The 9848-nt window shown below is 41.1% G+C and overlaps 1 non-coding gene and 1 pseudogene across 1 annotated transcript; both read left to right on the forward strand.

Moving 5' to 3' along the window:
- The first annotated feature begins 3411 nt into the window (after positions 1–3411).
- Positions 3412–3483, forward strand: Trnat-agu (transfer RNA threonine (anticodon AGU)). Its single transcript has one exon. It is a non-coding gene; the product is annotated as a tRNA-Thr (tRNA).
- A 5200-nt stretch (positions 3484–8683) lies between these two features.
- LOC124964218 (proteasome subunit alpha type-2-like) lies at positions 8684–9566 on the forward strand (annotated as a pseudogene).
- Positions 9567–9848: the final 282 nt, after the last annotated feature.

A 9848-nucleotide genomic window follows, 5' to 3' on the forward strand; every position in this document is an offset into this window, starting at 1 on the left:
CTTCTGTCTCATCCTCCCAAGTTGCTGGAATTATAGACATGCAGCCCAGTTTAGTGCAGCTTCTTAATAAACTTTGTTCTTTTTCTTTATGAGTGTCTTGGCTCTTGCATTTCCATATAAACTGTATAATTAGCTTGTCAAAGGACTAGGAATGTAGCTCTGTGGTAGAGCATTTGCCTATTATGCATGAGGCTCTGGGTTCAATCCCCAGTACCACACACACATAAAAAGTCATATATATAGATATATGAATACACACACACACACATATAAAATCAGCTTATCAGCATCTACAGAAAACAATCCCACTGTTGTGAGATTTTGATTAAAATGACTGTGAATCTAGGGCTTATCGTTTTTTTTTTTCTTTGACATATATGCTCTACCGCTGAGCTATACCCCTAGTCTGAGATTTGATACCTTTACAACCATAAGTGTATGTATAAGACCCTGGGTCCCAGCACCAAAATAAATAAACAAATAAATAAGAATTGAGTCAACCTAAAGAAGAATGACTTTATGACATTTGCAAGTAAATGGATGGATCTGGAGACTATCATGCTAAGTGAAATAAGCCAGTCCCAAAAAACCAAAGGTCAAATGTTTTCACTGATATGTGGAAGCCAACCCATGATGAGAAGGGTAGGGTGGAGGAAGAATAGATATCCAGTAGATTAGAAAAAGGGGAATGAAGGGAGCAGGGGATAGGAAAAGGAAAGACAGTGGAATGAATTCAAAATAATTTTCCTATATACTTATATGAATATAACACAGTGAATCCCACCATCATGTACAGCAATAAGAATGGGATTCCAGGGGCTGGGGAGATAGCTCAGTCGGTAGAGTGCTTGCATTGCAAGCACAAGTCCCTGGGTTTGATCCCCAGCACTGCAAAAGAAAAAAAAAAAAATGGGATTCCATGCCTGTACAATCATATTAAAATGAATCCTACTGTCATATATAACTAAAAAGAATCAATAAAAAAACCCAGAATTTCCAATTTTACCATTGCATTTAAAAAAGAAAAAAGTCATTTGCCTTGTGGTCATCCATTCTAGTTAGTGTGGACATATACCCCTTAGGGGAAAAAGTAGTCTCAAACACCCATTTATTATCTCTTATATTATTATATTATTATACCTTCAAGCATATTTGTTTTATATTTTTTAGATGACTTCAGCAGGAGGACTGGGACAAGTAGCAAGAAGTGAAATTCTACTTAACTTTCTGAGCCTCAAATTTCTCTAGATGAGGATCTTGGTGTGCTTATTGGATATGGCAAATGGAAATCATTAGTGATCTTGACAAGGTTTTGTGGACTGGTAGAGAAGAAAGTCATACTGGAATAAGGTAGACTGAATAGATAAAGGAGTAGAAATACCATTTGGGAGAAACTTTCTAGAAATTTGGCTATGAAGGAAAGCAAAGAAAAGGGGTGGGATATGAAGTGGAATGATCTGGGTCAAGGAAGAATTTTACCAATGAAAGACATCAGACCATGTTTATATGCTGATGGGAAAATTTATGCTGGTGACACACACAGATAAAGTCACACACACACACACACACACACACATACACACAATTTTCCATCTCTATGACAGATACCTTTCGTATAGTAAATTAACAAGTTAGCTTTCTATATCTGCCTTATAGTGGTGTTTTAGTAAGCATGAGCAAAGAGGCCATGGGCCCAGTTCTGGCCAGCTTTAGCCAGCCTTTCTTATCAAATCCCCAGTCCCTTTCATTTCTTTCTCTTTTCACCCTACATTGCCCTTGGCCATAGACCAATCCCCCATCTCCTCTTACCTGATCAAATGCTCCTGACTGAACCAGGGCTACCAGTTTCCAAGTCCTCCTATATGGAGCTACCAGAGTCATTCACATTGATTATGTTCCAGGCACACACTCATAATTATATTTATTTACACTTTCGATTATACATTCATGTTTATTATGTGCTAGGAGTTGGGAGCTCCACAATAGAGATTTAAACATGTCAGTCTCCCACTCAGTAACACCTCATGTTTTCTTCATTTTCTTCAGGCTGAAGTGTTAGTTTCTAACCTGTCTCTCCAGTTTCACTTTTCTCACTCTTGAGCCTCCTCCCTAGCAGGCTGCTGAGTGGGGTAAGGCTGGTTGTCTGGGAAAGAGATATTTGGGTTGGGGATTGTGGAGGCTCTGGTGTCAGAGTGTCTGCTCTGCCCTGCCAGCTGTCCCTGTGGCACTCTGTACTGGGGGAAGGCTCTGTTTCCCTTGACTAAGAGCCCCTGGGGCAGTGTTGGAGCCAGAATGCCAGTTCCAGGGAGACAAAAGTAGGAACAAACATCCTGGACTGGTAAGCCAGGGCTGGGCTGTGCCAGGGCCTTTGTTTCTAACTTGGGAGAGGCTTCAGGTTTCTGTCCTTCTATTAAGAACTGTGGATGTGCCACGTGGACACCACACTGGCCAGAGTCAACAAGAAAAACAATGCCCAGGGGAAAACCTAACTCCCTTAAGTCACAGGACTGTGGTGTGTGCGTCAAAGTTTCCAAGTCTGTCACATGATTATGTGTGTCTTTATATATGTGTCACACCTGTACATATGTCTTGTTGTGTGTGCCCCTCTTTGTTGTATGCTGGAAGGGAGAAGAGGGTTGTGTCTTGTACCCATGAATTTGTAAATGCCTGCCTGTGCTGTGTGCCTGTATGTATCTCTGCATGTATGTCTGCATTGTGTCTGGGTATATCTGATAAGTTTGTATATGTTTCTATGCTGATATGTTTATATGTATTTGCCCCCAAATTTCATTGTTTCCTCCATTCTCACATCTACCTTTTGCTCTATTTCAGTCTCTCCCTCTTGTGGTCATGTCCTGACTCCTGTCATTAGTAAGAAGGGCTCCACCTCAGAAGTTTCAAAATCCAGTCTCTTAGTTTTGACATACACCTCTCTCCCTTCAGTTCTTTCACACTCTCACCACCTGGAGGCCTCCAACATTTCACAGCCCAGCAGTTTTCTCTCAGCACCCTTAATGTCCTAGTGTCCTCCTAGTATGGTCCCATCCAGCTAATCCCCAATAATGCAGTTAAGCCTTGAGAAAAGCCCACAGGCCTGGATCCACCTGGAATTAACACCTGTAGCCACAACTGGGGATTCCTCAACCTGATAAACTGCCTTTCTTCTCCTATTCCCTCAGTTATTCATTTTCCCAGCTGCACCATGTCCCCACCCTAAGTGCTGTGGTCTTAACACAAAGACCTTGAGTCATAACACCTCACAGAAAAAATCTGAGGTGAGTGTTATGAACTTTCTCCGTTTCCTGCCCCTCCCACCTCTAAATGTGCCTGTAGCTGCCCATCCCCTTTCTTACCACCTTTCCTGTATCTTGGTGTCCTTCCTCATATCCAAGGTTAGGTCTATCCTAGGCTGGGGGTATAGCTTAGGGGTAGAGCATGTGCCTAGTACACACGAGGCTCTGGGTTCAATCCCCAGTACTGTCAAAAAGAAAGAAAAATAGACCCTGAAAAATGAAAGAATCCATCTCATCTCTCTTTCATCAGTGTTCTTTTAACCAAAAGTGACAGAATCCCAAGTCAAACCAGTTTAGAGAGGATAAAAGGAATCTTTTTCCAAATCACACAACCAGGACACCCAAATTGTATCCTTCTTAGGAAAAGCTAGATCATCTGTTGCCACTTGAACATGCATCAATTTTATGCCTCAGTTTCCTCATACATATTAATATTCTAGTAGTCTCTAGGGTGCTTAGCCACAGAGTCACATTTATAGCCTGGTTCTATTTTTCTTTCTTTTCTTTTCTTTTTTCTTTTCTTTTTTTTTTTTTTGAGACAGTGTCTCACAAAGTTGCTTAGGGCCTCACTAAGTTGCCAAGGTTGACTTTGAACTTGGAATCCTCCTGCCTTAGCCTCCCAAGCTACTGGGATTAGAGGTGTGTGTCATTGCACCTGGCCCACACAGAGTTTGGATGGGGAAGAAAAGCAATTGGAAACCCAGATGGTACTCTTGGTAGCTCTCACGTTTTTTTTGCCCTGCATAGCTGGTTCTAATCTTTTCTCCGCTGCCTGGTGTTTCCTGCTTCCTAGTCATACAACAGAAAGTGACTGTTCAAATCTTCAACATTTTAGGCCAGTTACAGTGAGACTATTTTGATCCTAATTCTTAATATCCAGAAGAGAGAATCCAATCAATTTATTTGGGGTCAGGGTCTACCACTGACTGGGTCATTAAATATGGTGGGAAGAGAAACCTGACAGAATGTGGCTTTTGTTGGCTTACCCCTGGGGGTGATTGGAGTACCACAGGGAGAAAGGGGACTTGTGAGCTTTCCAGATACCCCAAAAACTGTCCATTGTGATTGTAGAAATGGAGAATCCCTTGATAGTCTATTGGCAGGGGACGAAGGGTGAAATTTTCCCCTTGATCTAGTTAAAGGATGGCCAGGCATTTCATTTATACAAGTTTAGTACTTATTCTGTGCCCTAGAGTTCCTGGAGGTTGTAGGAAAGCAGTCTGGGAAAGAGGTTATAGATATCATTTAAAAGGACAATTACATTGGGAAATTCCGTGGGAAAAGTACAAGAAGCTGGGGCTCGTTGAGACTGGCCCCATGGATTCTGTTTGCACAGATCCAAGATCAAAGGTGCGCTAAAGGAAGCCTCTGCAAACTGCAAGTGCTAACAAGTCACAGTGTGGGGAATTGGTCTCCCACCTGAACCCGGCCTTGTGGCAAAAATCCTTTCTGTATAAATACAGGAGGTGCTGGCTTCATGCTTCACTGTGGCTTTGTGTCACAGAGGCTTAATTGAACAGTGGAACATACAAAAGGATTCCAGTGGTCAGAACAAAGTGGAGGACCAGCCGGTCACCATCTGGTGGCTTATGAGCAGGGTATGAGCCCATCTGTTTGAGCAGAATCTCATCGACGAGGGAAGTAGTCCCTCACTCCCACACTGATCAGTTTTAGACTTTGTTTTGACTTACAGTATTCATTTTTTCATTGTTTTAAGGAAATAACAGAAGGACTTTGACTTCTTAACGATAGCAAACCCTTAGTGCTTACTATATGCCTACTAACTGTTCCAAGTGTTTTATATGCATTATATGTACCACAAGGCAGTCAAGCATTTAGGAGCCTGGAAATGGAAATTTTCATGGGCTCACAGGTCACTCCAGCATCCTTAGCAGTAAGGTAAAGTTCAAAGCTCCCTGCTTCCCTATGCCTCTATCAACATCACTCTCCATATTTCCCATGTCTTCTCCATGCTCCCTTTATATATGTACTCGCTGGTTTTCCTTTCCTCATCTCAATATCTTTTCTATTTCTCATGTAAACATGCTACATTTCTTTTTTACTCCTTTCATGGTCTCTGGACCTTTCTCTCAGGACCTTTTAGCACCTGCTCCTAAGTATCTTGGTCTTTCCACATTTTCAAGGTCTTTTTGAGGCAGAGAGAAAAACTGAGTGGCTCAACTCATCTTTTTGAGCCAGTGCAGGTTGTAAGATACTGATCAGCTTGTGGTTCATCTGCTCTTCGGTGTGGTGTCACTTGTAGCCCAGTGAGTTGGGACTAGTAGTGGGGATTGATATCACGTGACATAAACCCTTTTAGACAGTGGTATGGATGAGGTGCTGTCCTTAGAAGGTGCCTCTATGATAGGTAAGTGTAGTGCAGGTCCTGTCCAAGTATCATGCCCTTAGGCTTAAACTATTCTGTTCCCCAAGTCAGTCCCATTTCCTTCACTTCCTAGGAAGGGTTCTTACCCATCTGCTTTCTTCCAATCACATGGGCCTGGGTACTTTCTATTTACTTGGTTACTCCTTCAAGGACAACATCTGTAGCCATTGATTCAGGTGTTGGTTAAAGAAGGCAGGGAAGGGGCAAGAGTCAGCAAAAATGGGTTTTTACAAGCTTGAGACTTCATCACTGTGAGATTTGGGTGGGGCCTTTCATTTCCTCCTCTCTACTTTCTTGTCTGTGTGACAGGGCTCTTTAATATCCCTAAACAGTCCTATAGAGCAGAATGCCACATGACCTGAGATTGGTGTGGATGCTTAGGAAAGTGGTCCTTCTACAGCCCCAGAGTGCAAGTATGTGGGTAGGTAATTCCCTTCCCCTTGCCAGTGTTGGCTTTCTCTTGATAAAGTACATGTGCTGTTGCCTTGGCTGTATCAGCAGAAATGGGATGGGTTATTGGGAAATGTTTTTGTACCCGATAAAAATTGACCCATGAGGAGAATCTCATTTTCTGATGCAGAGGTCAGGTACACATTGCAATTTCTAAAGGGAACAGGCTTATTCTTTGGGTGTCAAAGAAAAGTGTATTTTGTTCCAAGTTGGACCATACGGCTTTCATTCATGGAGGTATAAAAAAAAAGGTGAGGGTCCTTTGTCGGGATGATGTAGGGATTCCTATCCTGGGGTGGGAAGTGGGGTTAAAAAAAAGGAGGAGGTTGGTTGGGTATGGTGGTGCATGCCTGTAATCCCAGCTATGCCAAGGCAGGAGGATGTCAAGTTTGAGGACAGCCTGGGCAATTTAGCTAGACACTGTCTCAAATAAAAGAATAAAAAGGGCTGGGGATGAATTCAGTGGTAGAGCACTTGCCTATCATGAATAAGGCCTTGGATCCAATCCCCAGCACTGATAAAAAGGAAAAAAAAAAAATAGGAGGAGATTGTGTTAGAAGATCCTCTAAGCTATGTCCTGCCACAAGCAGATTGAATCCTGGGGTAATTTTTTTCTAGACTTTGACTTATCATGTTAGGTGAAATTGGTCTTGTTTAGAAGGAAGTAAAGTCAATCTTTCACCCCACTTTGGTTCTCAAATATTGACCTTGACTTTTACTTCTATTATCCAGGAGACCAAGGGATTTCTCTCCTTTCTCTCTCCTAAATAACTAATTAAGACATCTGGAGGCTGGGTTTATAATGGTAGCTTTTATGTGGCTGTCCTGCCCTCTGCTGGCTTAAGGAGGTAAACTGCAGATATATGAACTTCTGGTAAGGGACAACTTTCTGGAAAAGTGGGGACATGAGCAGGATTTCCCTCAGGGTTACTTAGGGTGCTTTGTTCTCTAGAAATCATGTCCAGGAGGCTCTGACCCAGCCTCTGAGTATGGGATGGGAAGATTTCTGGGGAATACAACTGCCTGGTTTAGAGATTAGAAGTTGGCTCTGTGTGTATGCCTGTTTGAGATTCTTTGTCCATATATGGATGAGGGAAGTAAAAGAGACCTCACTTGTCTAGTGTTAAAAATAAAGTTCCCTAGACAAATGGATATTTAGAAATTGGCAAGTTTATCAACTTGCTAACAAGAGATCAACAAAGGAACAAAGCTTATGCTTTTGGGTCTGGAAAGCATGGAAGTTGACTACATATTTGGCATACTTACATAAACAAGTAGTTTGGGGGAAACCCTTCCCTAACTAGGTAGATTGCAGTTTCAGGGACGGGGAATGTGGCTGAATTGCAGAGTGCCCCTTTAATATATGGTAGGTTCAATCTCCAGTATCACCACCAAAAAAAAGTAAAGAGTGAAGTTTCATTCTATATGATAACAAAAACATCATAATCCAGTCCATCTTCACAGAGGAAACATGGATGAAGAAAGCAGAGGCGTAGGGGCACTGAATGTCAGCAGGAGGATTGCAAGTTCAAAGCCAGCCTGGGCAACTTAGCTAGAGCCTGTTCAAAGTAAAAAATAAAAAGGATTGGGATGTAGCTCAGTGGTAGAGTACCCCTGGGTTCAATCCCTAGTACCATACAAAAAAATTAAATTAAAATCTAAAAAATTGAGAACACTTAAGAAACAAAGGATGAGGATACATTTGTGGCTGTCAACAATAATGGTAACTTTTCATTTCTCAAGGTTGATGTCCATGATCTAACTGACATGAATACAAAAACCACAGGCACAGTAGCAAATAACAAGTTCTGACTTGAAATAGGTAAGAGTACTCGGCACTAGGGATTTTCTCAAGCAGCAAGTAAGGTAGACAGAATACAGTTTCAGCCCACAATCCCTGCAGTTTATACCCTTTCATCTCTTTTCCTCTCTTACTCTCTTCCCTTTTCTACCCTCTTCCTTTTGTTTAGAGGTGCCAGAAGTGGTGATGGAAACTTGTAATCCCAGTGACTGGGGAGGCTGAGGCAGGAGGATCACACGTTTGAGATCAACCTCAGCAAGTTAGCAAGACCCTGACTAAAAATAAGTAAATAAATAAATAAATAAAAATAAAAAGAGCTGGAGATGTAACTCAGTGGTAAAGCACCCTAATTTTAATCCCTAGTACTGAGAAAAAAAATGCTGAGGGTTTGATGGTAAAAAAAGGACAATGTGAAAAGTGTATAGTGCAAGGTCCTTGGGTTTGATAACCAGAACAAGAGAGAGAGAAAGAGAGAGAGAGAGAGAGAGAGAGAGAGAGAGAGAGAGAGAGAGAGAGAAAGAGAGAGAGATAATACAAAGAAAGAAGTTGTGTGGCAGACATTTATATCAGATAAGAGTGAAATCGAATAGGAATTCCCCAAATAAGTTATTTATTTCAATATGTAATTTTACAACATAGATTCATCATTGTGCTGCAAGTAACTTTTAAAATTTACATCAATATTTTAAAAAGTCTTTTTTATGAAATTCATTGATATCTCTACATATTGTCACTAGTAATTTAATAATGCATGGTTTAGGGGTAAAGATGGCGGAGAGCGGTTACAGCTTTTCGTTGACTACATTCAGCCCCTCTGGTAAACTTGTCCAGATTGAATACGCTTTGGCTGCTGTAGCTGGAGGAGCCCCTTCAGTGGGAATTAAAGCTGCAAATGGTGTGGTATTAGCAACTGAGAAGAAACAGAAATCCATTCTGTATGATGAGCGAAGTGTACACAAAGTGGAACCAATTACCAAACATATAGGTTTGGTCTATAGTGGCATGGGCCCAGATTACAGAGTGCTTGTGCACAGAGCTTGAAAACTGGCTCAGCAATATTATCTTGTTTACCAAGAACCCATTCCCACAGCTCAGCTGGTTCAGAGAGTAGCTTCTGTGATGCAAGAGTACACCCAGTCAGGTGGTGTTCGTCCATTTGGAGTTTCTTTACTTATTTGTGGATGGAATGAGGGACGACCATATTTATTTCAGTCAAATCCATCTGGAGCTTACTTTGCCTGGAAGGCCACAGCCATGGGAAAGAACTATGTGAATGGGAAAACATTCCTTGAGAAAAGATACAATGAAGATTTGGAACTTGAAGATGCCATTCATACAGCCATCTTAACCCTAAAGGAAAGTTTTGAAGGGCAAATGACAGAAGATAACATTGAAGTTGGAATCTGCAATGAAGCTGGATTTAGGCTACTTACTCCAACTGAAGTTAAGGATTACTTGGCTGCCATAGCATAATAATGAAGTGACTGAACAATCCAGAATTTCAGATAATCTATCTACTTAAACATGTTTAAAGAATATTTTGTTTTGCAGACTTTTTGCATACTTATTTCTACATGGTTTAATGGACTGATGTTTTTAAAAATGACACTTATAAATCATAATAAACTGTTAAATCCAAAAAAAAAATAATGTATGGTTTAAAGTCTATATAAAGGAGTCTCAAATCTCTTTACACATTTGCATTTGGTTTTTCCAATAACCGTACCACTGTGGTGCGACCCTTTTGAACCCAGTACCTAGTTGGAAATATGATAAGTAATTTAGCTCTTTCCAAGAAGTGGGTATGCAAATCCTAATTGGGCCTCAAACAGCGCTTAGGTTGATTAAACTGTTTTTTTTTTTTTTTTTTTAAACTCAAATCCTTCTAGGTATGCTGGCTAGTGTTAAATTGGTTTAA

This window comes from Sciurus carolinensis, chromosome 14 (assembly GCF_902686445.1).
Source record: "Sciurus carolinensis chromosome 14, mSciCar1.2, whole genome shotgun sequence".
Taxonomy (NCBI): domain Eukaryota; kingdom Metazoa; phylum Chordata; class Mammalia; order Rodentia; family Sciuridae; genus Sciurus; species Sciurus carolinensis.